Raw genomic sequence first — 14,708 nt, 5'->3', positions numbered from 1 at the left:
GTTTTTAATTGGCTGGCAGTTCAGTTCAGGAGTACCTTCCAAGATCCTGTCCCTGCAGTCACCACTGGCTGGACTCAGCTGTGTAATGCTTAATAACAAATACAACAAATCAGTTTACTGTCAGCTACTTCTGTGTGCACTTGGGTCACAGGATTAGTGTCCAAGATCTTTTTGATGGGCTTCACAAAAAGATAAGGAGATGTATGTTCCTCTCCTGGCAGGTCTGAGGGAATATATCTTGGTAGGTTTTACTTCATCAGGGTTTGGTGCCAGAGAAGAATGTGATGGTCATTTCTTAGTAGGTGGAGGAAACTGCATCTGCTTTCTGATGAAGTAATGACAATTCTTAATAGGAACTTGTCATCAAAACAATTTAAGAAGGAAGTTCCAAAAGCATTTTTTTTTTTAAATGTAATTTGGCTGGCCTCCATCTGCTAAGGGAAGCCACAGCAGGCTAATAATCCTTGCCAGCAGTGAGACAGAAAGAGGCTGAATTGCAGCAGTCTTTGTCTTTTCCTGATCTATCACTCTGATCTTTTTTCCATATTCTTTGATATTTTGCCAGACTTACGCAATTAAGTATAATGCTTTTTTTTTTCCTCATGCAATAAACAAAACTTGTTGCTTTTTAACTGGTGTATATATCCCTCTCAGCTGCTAGCCAGGCAACAAATTTAAATTCTCCATATTTGTGACCACAAATTAAATCTGAATGCTCAACAGCTGTGAAAGCTTTCTGTCTGTGAACTTGAGAGACATGGATTATCCCTGCTGCTGAAGCTATGTGAAGTGACTGGAGGAGAGAAAAATCTTTTGTTCCTTGTTAGTTAAATTGATGATGTTGTGGCTAATTTGGCCTGTTGGGAATACAGATTTACTGACTCGAGCTACTGCCTTCGCTGGGCCACACTTCTGTTTTTTGGTCCCAAGCCTGGCAGAGTGTAAGCCCAGGATAAAATCACTTGGTTCAGTGCAGTTTTATCAACTGCATATGATTTCATTGTAAAGACTGGTTTCAGAAATTGTGTTATGCCCTTTCAGTAGGAAAGAGCATCTTGAATCTTTCCTGAACACTCCTTCACTGGAGACATTCAAAACCCGCCTGGACACGTTCCTAGGCGATGTACTCTAGGTGGCCCTGCTCTGGCAGGGGGGGTTGGACTAGATGATCTTTCGAGGTCCCTTCCAACCCCTAGGATTCTATGATTCTATGATTCTATGATTCTAAGAAGCCATCGGCATATCAAATGTATTTTGTTGGATTTTGTTGCAAATCCTCACATATAAAGTTACTGTACTTTTGTTGTTCCTTTTGTTGTGAAGCTGAATTATTCAATGTTATTATCATCCACTCTTCTCTTAGAAGATCTCTTTCATTATTAATTATTAAAAGGTGTACCTACACTTTCTTAATTAATGCTGGTGTTTCTCATTAAGGGACCCAGCTCCTACAGTCCTTCGTGGGTTAGAAGTACCTGTTACAGATTTACATCTTCAGATTCAGGTTGGTATTTATCCATGACTAATGCAACTTGGTTTTTACCTGCCTCTGGCCATAAGCTGTGGGGCACAGTTCAGCTGGTATAATCAGTCTTCAATTAAGTAAATAAAACAATGACGAATGTAGCTGGAGTCTAGTTCGGTTTGGTTTGGTTTGGTTTGGTTTTTTTCCCCTCCAGTTCTGTTCACAAGCCATAGTACAAACTTGAACTAAAGGTTTAGGTTTAGATTTAGAATAATACATTTGCTGTTACAGCACTTGGCTGTGCTGACTGCTGTAAATTCTGGTAGTGGTCAGGAGTACATCTGAGCTCCTGTTCCCCATCAGGCTTCAGAATTTAGCTTGTATTCCAGCTAGAATTAAATTGATTTAATTCTTTTAAATGGATAATTACAAATTGTTAATTATATGAAGGCTCTTTTGCATTTGGAGGGAAATCTTTCCTTCTCTGTAGGGAAAGCGTAGATAGCGTCTGGTTATTTTTTTAAAGATTGTTTAAAGAGCAGGTCCGAGTGAGGATCTTAAGTATGTAGCTCCTCAGCCTTTGCCCTTTATAGGGGACAAATTCTGCACTCCCATCTGTTAACACAAATACAGAGTGTCCAGACACAACTAAGAGCAGAATATGCCTTTTCCTTTTCTTCCCTCACTTTTTTTCTGATGCTTATTCTCCGCTTCCTTGCACAGCCTTTGTTCTTCTGCCCTTCTTTGGTTGTCTTTCAGCAGCACTGCTGGCAAAAGGAGGAGCTCTGAACAGCATGAAACTCGTCATTCTTTCATGGGAAACTTCAACAAGGGAGAGTACACTGGGCACTTGTAATGCTGCTGACGTGCACTTACAGACAGTGCACAAGTACACAAGGAAACTCTCCTGCAAAGAGGGAGAGCGGTGAAAACACAGTCACTGGGGCTCATTGCCAGCCTACTACTTACTGGTCGGAAGAGCTTCAAATGGAGCCTTGTGGGCAGTTTACTCTTTGTTTTTCTGTAAAGCTCCCATCAGGTCAGGGGTGTTTCCAGGACGTTTTCTGCATTGGACCTTTCTGCTGGTTTAAGCTGTTTATTATGAGCCTTAAACCTAAAGGTCTGTGTCGCTTGTGAGGTGCAAATTTGAAATGTGAAGGCTCATACAATGTTCTCTTAAAATATATGCTATTGTCTTAAAATTAAGACTGTGACTTTTTTCCTTACTCTCTACTATTATGGAGCGTCTAAAACATGGTAAGTGAAACATTGTTTGCAGAAGTTGATTTTTATCACTTAATTTTTCCCAGGTTTACAATGAGTCTTTGACAGCACTTTGACAAGTTCATTTTACTCTTTGCCGTGTAAAGTAATTTTTCTTCCTCTGCTGTTTGTATAAAGTTTCTCATGCACATCACAATCAGGGAGGGAAAAACAGGGTTAAAAAAAAAGTCAGTAGTTTCCAGGAGTAGGAGTGCCACATGCAATCTCTGTACTTAGTTATTAGACTTCAATTTAACTTTCTCATCTTAAATGTATAAGCCAAGTACTTGTGTTAGTAGGAAAAATAGACATAAGGAATCTAAATTGTATGAAATCCATCGCAGGACAATCAGGCATCTTAAAATCAGTGTTAATTCCAGAAAGATTTTAAAGAAACTCAGAATGCACCTTGCATGGTGTTCTTCTCTGGCTATATTTGTCTTGGTACTTGTTTGTTGTTTGTTTTTTTTTAAACTCTAGCACCAGTCTTTTTGCTTCCTTTAAGACAGTATAGGAAAGCTGCAAATTACTGTTAAAATGAGTAATTTTTTTGGTTGTTGCTGTGATAATACAGCATCTAGGGAATTTCTCGTTTTCCTTCCATATATGCAAAAAGGTCCCATAAGATTGTTTTTAAAGCTTACTGCATCAGTCCTAAAAATCAAGCCAAGCATCTGCTGTCTTTCTAAATTGAATTCAGTGTTTTTACTGTATGCAGTTACATTCATAGATGTTGGCAATGAGGTGAATAGTGTACATGCACAAAGGTACAGGATTTTGGGTACCTTAACTGGGAGTAAGCAAAGAACTTATCCTGTCTTGGCAATGGACCCTTAAAGTGTGTTCCTGTGCTTGCACAGTCAGTGTGTGTGAAGTTTGGTGGCTGTCGGATCTGTGTTATTGTCAACTAAGTCTGTGACATAAAATGCTGGTTTTAATCTGTGTACAACCAACTGTGTCTCTCCATGGAAAGTGGGTTCCAGTCTCCAGACATTTCTTGTACCACTGAAAAGAGAAATCTGAGTCATCTTTGTCACCTGAACTGCCTCACTTACTCAGTTATGCCAGTTAGTCACCTTAGTTACCAGTAACTAAGTAGAGCAAGTATAATGTATGGAGTCTATAAAACATCCACTTAAAATGTTATATTCAGTAACAATCAGGATTTTTTTTCAAAGGTGAATTCAGTGCAAACGTCCTGTGGACATACCCCAGTTATTTACTGACTCATTTAGTAATGAATTGGCTGTGCCATGGTGTTTGCAGGCAGCTGTGAATTCCTCTCCACTTCTGGACAAAATTGTTTTCCTGATGGTGCTAATGTGCTTGTGCCATTCCACCCCCAACATTAAAGCAGCCCTTTCTGGCACCAGGAAGTGAGGAATAGCATGGGTAGGCGTAGCTGTTGGATGGGTCTTTGCTCTATTACAAGTAGACATACAAGGTGTTGTAGTGATGTTTCATCTTGATAATCCTGATGAGCCAGACACAAGGGAGGGATGTTTCTGGCATAAAGAATAAATTTTCCCATGTTGCTTAGATCAGAAGTTCTTCTCTGCAGAGGTGGAAAAGTGTGCCAAACTGTTTGGGGGGGTTTTATTTAATTATTTTTTTCAGTGAAGGGGAACACTGTAGGGTAAGAAAGGGAAATGGGGACAGGTAAATAGGCCATTTAAGTACAGTGGCTAAAGAAACCCACAACTAGGTCAGAAATCAGCTTCTCCAAAACCACAAAGACATAGCAAATATTTAGGTTAATAAATATAAAAACTGGGTATGAATGACTACTGATGGTTTGTTCATCCTTGCTCTTAGAAGGACAGCTGCTAAATATATTACTTGAGAAACTTTTTGACCAAAATCAAAACAGCATAAAGTTCTTGGGTTGAGTCTGAGAAGTTAAATAGCTGTTAGAAAACTACCTAGAAGAGAGACTCATTTCAAGCCAAAGCAGCTACTGACAAGCATAAAGCCATTGTTCTGAATGGAGCTGCTGGATGTGCAGCCTTGCTTTTTAAGCCATTCTTTATAATTCCCACTGGATTTACCATGCCATGGGTGAAAATAACATTGGAGAGTAACAATAGCATGTCTGCTTGTTAATTCCATTTATGTCCATGTGTTTTGAATCAACCCATGAATAGGGCTTGCCAGACAAAAGGTAGACTTGGTGAAAGTTCTCCCTCTGATGTTTATAGGTGAGAGGAAAAAAAAACAAATGAAAAAACCAAAACACACAACAAAGAACTAACATAGCATCAGGAAAAGTGTATTTCAGAGGTCAGCCTTCTAAAAATAGTAAAAGAAGCAAATAGTCATAGGATTTCTATTGTTTCTACATCTTGGGATTTTCTGAAGATCTTAATCATAAGAATTGCCTTTCAGCACATTTAAAATCCATTTTGAATTAAGGTGATACAGGATTAGGTTGAGGAGAGTTTGTTCCATCTACTGTATTAAAGAAACAACTAAAGGCTGAAAATAACAGGATAAAGCTATTTTGAATAGTAGAACATGAAAGGATTGACCCAAAGCCCAGTCCCTCTGTGTGAGACCAAGATTCAGGCCTGGCACTGGCCTGGTTTTCGTTAGGTCTGGAAGAGAAAAAGGCTGAAGTTTAGATTCAGGCAGCAAAATGGTCATATGCTTCCTGCAGCCAAATCCAAACTTATTTGTGCTGTTAGCAATAAGGCATTTGTGTATCTTTCTGGAGAGGGGGATAATGGCTGGAAAGACAGCATCTTGGAGACAGTGTTCATCATGCCCTCTTCTTGTGGAAAGTGTATCAGTGTAGTGTGCTGGCATCTGATCACATCAGTTCTTCAGGTCTGAAATAAAATCAGTAAACTTCAACATTAAATTAAGACAATAACTCTGTGATTAACAGCACATGTTCATGCCTGTGAACAGTAAGGTGTAAGCAGTGGAAGAGTAAATAGTTTTCAGATTAATTGCAGTTTTTATTGGTCTTTGGTCTGCTGCAGGTTTTCATTAATATCTCAGCCCAAAGATTTCCTCTTTATCAGGTTCAGGTGGAAATCATCACCACTTGGTTTTGGTTTGAAAGGCAAATGGACACCACCCGCTAAATGTGCTTCCAGGGGATCCCTTGGGAGAGTTCCAAGCAATGCTGAAGTAATCAGGCATCATATGCTAAGAAATGTAAATTGAAAGTGTTTACATGTGGAAGAATAGTAGAGGATGGCCTGAGTAAGACTTTGAACTGTGGGAGAGGAAGGACAGGGAGAAAAACTGCATCACAAAGGAAAGTTCAAGCACTAAGGTTGTGATGTACGTGCTGCTTAGCTAAGTGCTCATCACCAGTTTGGGTTCGTGCTGTGCATGTGAGCTTTTTGACCAGTTGGGTTGTGCCTGTCTCAGAACTGTGGAGAACACAGGTTGGAAGGAACCCATGAGGTTTTCTGATCCAACTGTCTGCTCAAAGTAGAGCTGAATACTTGGCCAAAGCAGTTTGCTCATGGATACATCCAGTCAAGTATTGAACATCTCTGAGGATGGAGTCTTGGGAGCTACACATGAAGGGAGATTATAATAGAGAGCATCTGTCATTCAGTTAATTGCCAGCCCAGCATTAAACTGGGAGAAGGACCACAACCTGTAGGACAACTTGTTCCAATGCTTGAGTACTCCCACTGTGAAAACTTTTCCATTATCAGAATTAACCTTGTTCCAGCTTGTGGCCATTGCACTGCTCCTTTGCTGTGTCCCTGGTTCAAAATTCCAATGGTAAATTTAAAAGACCTTATTTCTTTCTTAATATCAAATCTTAAACCAGCATCATAACTAATTTAGACACATGACATACATTTTGAAGCAGCTGGTTTTGGTAATAATGCTCTGTGCCTCTAGCAATTAATTTCAGATATCTGATTATTAGAACAGCCTGGCTTCTTTTCTTGCAAAGAGAATCATACAGGCCTTACCACTGTTGCAGGACTTCAACTGACAGGTTGTTGCTCTCCTGTCACTCTTTCATTTATTTTTTGCAGAAAGCAGAGCTTTTGCACTTTTCCTTTAGTTTATTTTTCGGTACCCATCTGTACTATTAAAGTTGTCCCTAGTAGATTCTTCCTTTGATATGGGAAGAAGTTGTCCTTTTTTTTCCCTCTCTAAGGATTAGTATTACCAGGAAGAATGCACTTCTCCACTGTGCCTTTTTCATGTTAAAAATTTAGAGTGTTTTGCAACATCAGCACCCCCATGTGTTCCTATTCAGTCAGTTGTCTGTATCCACTTAAAACCTCTCCCAGACCCTGTGGAAAACCTTTGTAGTTTAGGGTCATGAGAACCAGTTGCTTTGCAACTTCTTCAGTAGATATATTTATGTATCTTTGATGTATCCATGCTGATTCTTCTTGCCTGCATCTGATTCTTGCTTTTCATCTATCCTACTTCAGTTTAGTAATGTATAAAAGTGAGCTGGTACACTGGCAGAGCATAAACAAGGGGTCATTTTGCTTTTCTAGTCCTTAAAGGGAGGATTGTGTCATTTACATTTAAATAAATTATCCACATGTGCATCTGTTTCATTTGAGCTGCGTTTTGCCTCTAGAATTCTTCATTTAAAGGGGCATCATCATCTGCTGTTTCAGGAAGCCTTCTTAAAAAAAGTCATTTCAGTTGCTATGACAGCCACTAAATTATAAGTGTAACATAAATATAATGACATAGAGGCTACATAAATCACTAAACCAGTTGTTATAAAAATAATAAAACTCACCCACACAAACCAAAAATAAGAAGACATGTAAAGGAAACTGTGAATGTGAGCATGCACAAAATGTAGCTGAAAGCTGAAATGAAAGAACCAGAGATAATGCACTCTCTGATGACTCTTAATGGGGACTGAGTGTGACTAGAGGAGCAGCAGCGTGTGAGAGAGCAGTACACATGTGCTGTTTTGTGCAGAAGTGACAGCACATGACCCTGATTTATGCAGTTATTCCAAATTATCTCACTGTCCTGTTTTTTTTTTTTTGAATCCCATACTTCTCTCAGGGCTGGAACTGAATACTCCTCTTTTTCCATCTTGCAGCGTTTCTAGGTGTTGGCATTTCCCATGACAAGCTCCTGGCTTATTTGGGATCTCTAGAGACTGTGTCCCTATGGATCTGACTGCTGGGATTATATGAGGACTCGATGCAGATTTCCCTAAAAAACAGAGAAGTTGTGCCCAGTTTGTGCCCTCTGCTTGCCCTGGTCCCAGCAGGGAGGCTGTGTCCAGACTGGAGGGGCACCAAGGGGGGGTCTGAAGCAATGGCACATGGTCCCTACCCCAGCCCCTAGAGTGGAGGGATCCCCCTTAGGCCCCTGGGCAAGGGGCTGCAGGAGGTGCTGCTGCATGGGCACTTGGGCAGCCAGTGGCATGGGAGGGCAGATGGCTCTGACTGAAGGGCCAGAACTGGAGCCAAGGGTGACAAAATATTTTCTCAGTCGTTTTGGAAACTTGGGCCAAACTGTGAGGGAGAGGAAAATGAGCTACTGCAGTGAGAGGTGATCTGTCTGGGGGTAGAGGGCATTTCTGTGTTGGATTTATTGAATTATGTGTGTTTTGTGAGGGGAGAATTCAGGACATTCCCAGATAGGTACAGGATGAGATACCCTTTGATTAGAAATCAGAGAATCACAGAATGGGTTTTGGTTGGAAAAGACCTTGAATATCATCAAGTTATTCTGACACTTCCATGTCCACCACTGAACCACATCTTTATGCACCACATCTGCCTTAATGGTTTACCCTGGAACAGCTTTACAGATTCAGAGATCTCTGGATTCACTAGTGGCTTAAGCTCAAAGCAAAATGCAGGAGATAAAAAGTCCATGATAGCACAAAGAAGCACAATGTTCCTGTTGAGTCTCAGAATCCCACTTTCTCAATAAAGCCACAGAAAAATGTTTTTATTTTGAAAAGATGGGAAAAGTGTGATCTTCTAGGTCTATGCATACACTGTTTCCATCTCTTGACAGAAGAGGATTTTCTAGTTGTGGAAGTATAGTCTCCAGGCATCTTCAGAAGATACCTTTGCATTGGCATTATCCCAAGGGCCTGAATTACAGGGACAGACTTGATGCAGGGATGGGCACTCAGACACATGGTAATTGCCATTTTTTTCCAGCTGGTGTAGTGCTATCTGTGACCCTTGAGCAAAGGTGGAAAGTTCTGAATCTCCTATATTGTAACTTCTCTAGGTCATCAACAAGGAGAGAGAATCTGTAGCATCTTTTAACCCTTTCTTTCACTGACATGTCCTACTTACTCCACAAACTATGAATTATCTGCCTGCCCACTTCCCTTTAGAATATCCTTCAATATCACAGATACCATCTGTTTTCTCTTGGCTGGTCTTATTGACACAAGTCTAACTAAAATCTAGAGCAGTTTTTTATTTTTTTCAAGGCTGCTGCTTCTATTTTGAGCCTGGAGAAGGACTGGTGAACTTGAAAGCTTATTGATTTTTCCTAGCTAGACTAGTGGGTCTAATGACATAGGTCTGCCTACAAACCTTATTTTGGTCCTATCCTTGGATACCATTTTCTTATTTCTTCTGGCATAATTTATGGCTTTCAGCATTATGCTCAAGCCCTGCTCAGTGGGAACTGAGACCAACAAGTGCATTTCTCTCTTGCATCCCTCCTGGGAGAGGCAGTGGGGAAGCAAGGATGTATCTTCACTCTCCTTGTCTGCATTGCCTCAGACTAAGACTAGGTACTAAGGATGCTGCTCTCCCAGCATGGTGCCTGGTACCCCAGAACAGCAGCACTGAGGTGAGATTCCAATATACACAGCTCCCTCCGAAGCTCCTGAGGTCCCTTGTAAGCTCAGGACTTCTTTCTTATTCGGGAATAGTGTGGATAAAGAATAATGTGGGTAAACTGGAAGGGAAAAATCCAGAAGGGCCAAGCATATTAAACCCCTACTAGAGTGTGGCATGACAAGAGCTACCAGGCCTGCCATGGAAGGAAACCATGGCTGGTTTCATATTGTTAACTGAATTTCTGCCAGGAAAAAATAGAGAGTGAGCAGGTCATGCAGGACACCAGAGCAGGAGCTCTGTGCTAAGGGCCAATTACAGGTTACACAGACAGCCTGGGAGCCTGTCTGCCTGAAGCCCATCTTCTGCAGGTGTTGGCATTACTGCCTCTCTCTGGATTTTTTTCTGTTGCAGTGAAGATGCAAAGGCCCACGTTGCTGAGGAAGGGTTAACTTTTCCTTAAATATTACAGAATGAAATGAAAGGAATGCTTTTCCCACTTTATTTTGTAGCTGAGATATTCGATGCAAAAGATGTCGCTTGTTTTATATAAGCAATACACAGAAAGGATGTACTTACGTAATTTGTCCTCATATTGATTCTTGATAAGCAGCACAGCTTGGCTCGCATTCAGAGGTTGGTTGAAATTAACCCATGTGATATTATTTGTGGTTCTTTTTGACAGTGTCCTAAGTCTTCTGAATGTTTTAATTAATTTTTTTTTTTTTTTTTAGTAAAGCTACTAATACTTGCAAAAAACCTGAAATATATTCCAGTTGGAAGTTACAAACTATCCCCTTAGGTAAAGCTTCTCTTATGGACTGAAAGTGAGTTTAAAGTCAAATTATTCTGCCTAATTATCTTCCCTTTGGTATTACACACGTATCTTGTACTAGTGCAGTAACTTTCTCACACATGTACATTTAAAATACATTTCTTCAAAAATTATTTTACATTTTATCAATTTTCATTTATAAATATATATTCATATTTAAATATAATGCATGACATGACTTCTAAACAGATATAATATTTAGCAATATGTGAGTAACATATTCAAGAAAGGGAAAACGAAACTGCAAAAATAAGAAAAAAGAGACCTACAGAGCAGAGGAGAGGAGGTGAGAGAGCAGTGCCAGAGAAAAGACACCAAGGTCTGTGAAGGACTAGAGGGAAAGGTGCCCGAGCAGAGGTTTCCCCACAGCCCGTGGTGAGATGGCAGCTGTGCCCCTGCAGCCCATGGAGGAGCGCGGTGGAGCACTTGAGGGATCACAGTGGGGTAAATGTGGATTTGTAGCCCCTGAAGTGTCACGGGTGGGCAGACATGAAGCAGCAGCCTGTGCAGGATCGCAGAGAGGGTCAGATGTGGATCTGCAGCCGTGTAGGACCCCGTGTCAGAGGAGGTGACTGCTCCGGCAGCAGCCGTGACTCTGCGTGCAGCCCGGGCTGGAGCAGCTCCTGAGGGACTGCACCTGCGGGAGGGACTCATGTCCCAGGGGTTCTTGAAGGGCTCTCCCGGGAGAGGGATCCCGCGTCAGAGTGGGGAAGAATGTGAGGAGTCCTCCCTCTGAGGAGGAAAAGTGGCAGAAACACCATGTGGGGAACTGACCCTAAACCCGCTCAGTCGTGTCCTGTGCCCTGAGGGGGAGGCAGCAGTGAAGGGATCTGGGCCTGGGAGGAGGGGAGATGAGGGGGGGGAAGACGCTGAGATCTGGCCATGTTTTCTCTTTCTCCTTGTAGATTAAATTAGTCTTTTTCTTCTTCCCAAGTTGATTCGGTTTGTTTTTTGCCCATTACTGTAGTTGGGGACCTCCCTGTCCTTGTCTAATAATCGAGCCTTTAAAAGGTGGATTTTCTCCTCCCTGTCCCACAATGGGGTAGGAGGTGGGTGAGCAGGGGCCTGGGTGATACCAGCTGGGCCTAAACCGCGACAGCAATCACCTTCCAATTTAATAATCCCCATTTTAAAGTGCATCCTATTGCCATTTAGTGTTGCATAAGAGAAATATGTACAGTTCTAACGTTTACTGACATCAGATTCCACAGATGTTTCAAAACTAAATGCAATATATTATGTGAACCACATTTTCTATTATGGATTTTTTTTTTTACAAGACAGCTGACTCCAGACTTGAAGCATATATTTACCATTGACTGTAACTTTCACTTCTCTAGCAGAGAAATACTAATGCAAGTGTTATGTTAAAGAAATGCTTTGGGTTGGGGACATTTTTAACTAAAATGCATACCCTGTGAAGGCTTCCAGGGAAGAGTACTTTGCCTGAAGAGTTGCAGCAAAAGCTCTGCCCATCTTCTAAAACACAGGCCTTGCTGCACAGATTAATCATTACAAGTTTGTACTGAAATCCAGTCTGGTGCAAGCTAGTACTCATGCCCCTACATAATTCAAGTTCTGGCACGTATTTAAAATGCCAGATTAATAATACACATGGGCATAAAAATATCCCAATCTGAACTGATCTCAAAGAGTAAGAGAGGAAAATTCCTGAAAAGAAGAATCACAAAGATCTACTGCCTCAGCAAAATAACACATCATTTTGTGGGGGAGGGCAAGCTGGAAGGGGGTCCCAGGAGCTAAACTTTAGATACAATACAAACACGATGTGTTTTTGGAGTTGGCGTGACTGAAAATGGGACAACTACTATTAGTTCAGAATGCAACTCCTTACACCACTATAAATCACAATCACAGAATCACAGATTAATATAACATGCTGAGTTGGAAGGAAACCATCAGGATCATCAAGCAGTCCAACTCCTGTCCCTGTGTAGGGCACCCCGAGAATAACACCGTGTGCCTGAGAGTATCATCCAAATGCTTCTTGAATACATTACAAGCTTGTAATGTATTCCTTCCCTGGGGAGCTTGTTCCACTGCTGAGCTGCACTCTGGGTGAGAAACCTTTTCCTGATATTTAACCTAAACCTCCCCTGATTCAGCTTCCTACCATTTTTTCAAGTCCTGTCTTCACTCACAGGAGTGAATCAGTACCAGTCCCCTCTCTTCCCCTCATGAGGAAGCCCCCTCATTGCAGTATATCTGCAATGAAGTCACTCCTCAGCTTCTTTTTCTTCAAGCTGAGCAATCCCAAGTGACCTCAGCTGCTCCCACGCCTCAGCTTGGCCAGCAGCCTTGTCCTAAACCCACCCATTTCTCTCCAATGCAACAACTGTAAAGTGAGCCTGTGACAACTGTGTCAGCAACCACGAAATATCTCAAGTTGGAAGGGACCCCTATGGATCATGGAGTCCAACTCGATGGGTGCCTGGCTTGTATGTACCTGAACTTCAGTGAAGCGGATCCCACGGAGCATGAAGAAACAGCTTTGCTTGCATCTGCTGTGCTGTGAGAGCACAGATTGCAGCAGTCATCCCAGACTTGCTGCTCTTTGCCACAAAGTGCCTGCTGCTTCTTTTCCTCTCCAGCAGATGGCTCAGCTAGATCGCAGTCAGCCTTGTCTAACCACCCTCAGCAGCCTCATCACAGGTTTCACGGCATGATGTCCTCTATGTTATTCTGTATCTGCACCTTTGAAATCAGCTTGAGCTTTTAGATTATAGAGGAAAGTAGTTTTATGTACTGCCAGCTGAGTATTCATTTGTACCTTAGAAAACTGCAATTTCAGTGACAACTCAATACCACTACTTCATGGCTACAGGTTATGACCAAAGGGTCCCAGAGGTTTGCCCAGCAAATTTACAGCAAATTTATTTTCTGTAGTAATAAAGACTGCAATGAAAAGAATGCAGCTAATGCATCAATTCTGCTTGTATGTATGATTATCTTACTGTGTCTTCTAAGTTAATGGAAATATCCACATCATCCATTTCCCCTTCCAAAGATCAATACCTGTTACAAAAATAAAAGCTGTTCCAGACTGAAAGGTGGCATCCAACAGTACTTGATTTCCACTTGCTATTTGGTGTTTCCAGTAAAGCTAAATACAACACATTTATAATCATATGATCTGTAGTTTGCATTATGTGTTGACTTTTCCATTGAAAAATCTGTATTGTTAGCTTATTTGGTTTCTTATGGCAAAATATACCACTTCATTAGTCAATTATGCTTTTTTATGCTTTTGCCCTATAAGAATACAAACCTGTCTCTTCTACACTTTATTAATCAAATCACTCATACTTTCTGTGGATTTAACTCCATACTTAAAGGGAAGGATGCAGAGTTTTTTCAGTTACATAAGCTTAGAGAGAAGATGAACTGGAGTGGTGCAATCTGTCATCAAGCTGACTTGCTTCTCTTGCCATTCTGGGCCACCAGCACGGTCAGAGGCATGGACAGCAAAGGGGGGAGTGAGGCAGGAGAAGACTACTTCCAAAGTAACTGATTCTGTGAGAAATAAAATGGCAGCAACCTCATCAGCTGCTGTATGAAAAAAAACTGCACACAGGGAGATGGTACCGCACTGGACCTTTGCTGTTAACAAAGCACAACACAGGATTCCAGGCACTCTGAGAGTTACTCAGAGTCTGAGAATTCCCCCAACTTCAGACCTCTAGCTCTGGGAGTAGGTTTTAAGAGTTGTGTGCACGTACAAACCTGCACATTGGCTCTCCTTACACAACATCCTAAGCAGGTCTCAGGCACAAGAACTGTAAGTGGCATCACATCAAGTCACAGGGGAATATTAAAGAAAGTAGGATGGGTCTTCAGAAGTTTACATATTCATTTATGTATTTCAGTCAAATATCTGATCACAACATCACACTGATGTAAATAAATTTCAGATTTCACAAGCAATGAGTTCTAATCATGCATGTTTTGAAGCTAATGCTTTAAAGAGAGATGTTTTTTCTTGACAAATATAGCCACCACCAATAACTGAGTATTCTGAACTGAGAAAAGCACGTTATTCTGCTTATCATTTTCATCAATTTTGTACATGCAAAACTGGAAGTCCAGAGATTTGTTCCTGTACATTTTCTTTGAATTAATAAATTGAATTAATCAACATTTGCTATGGAATCAAGTTAATCTGTCCAAAACTAAATGGAAATAAGGGAATAAAGATTAGACAGTGATTCCAATTAACTATGGATGCTGATTTTGTGATTAAGAAGTATGAAAACAGTCTCTTGACATTCTTGTGTAATTTTTACTTGAAGAGTCATAAAATTTTTGGCAAACCCAATTTAGAAAACATACACACATACACACACCATAAAAC

This window comes from Heliangelus exortis, chromosome 2 (assembly GCF_036169615.1).
Source record: "Heliangelus exortis chromosome 2, bHelExo1.hap1, whole genome shotgun sequence".
Lineage (NCBI taxonomy): Eukaryota > Metazoa > Chordata > Aves > Apodiformes > Trochilidae > Heliangelus > Heliangelus exortis.
This window is presented reverse-complemented; position numbering follows the sequence as displayed.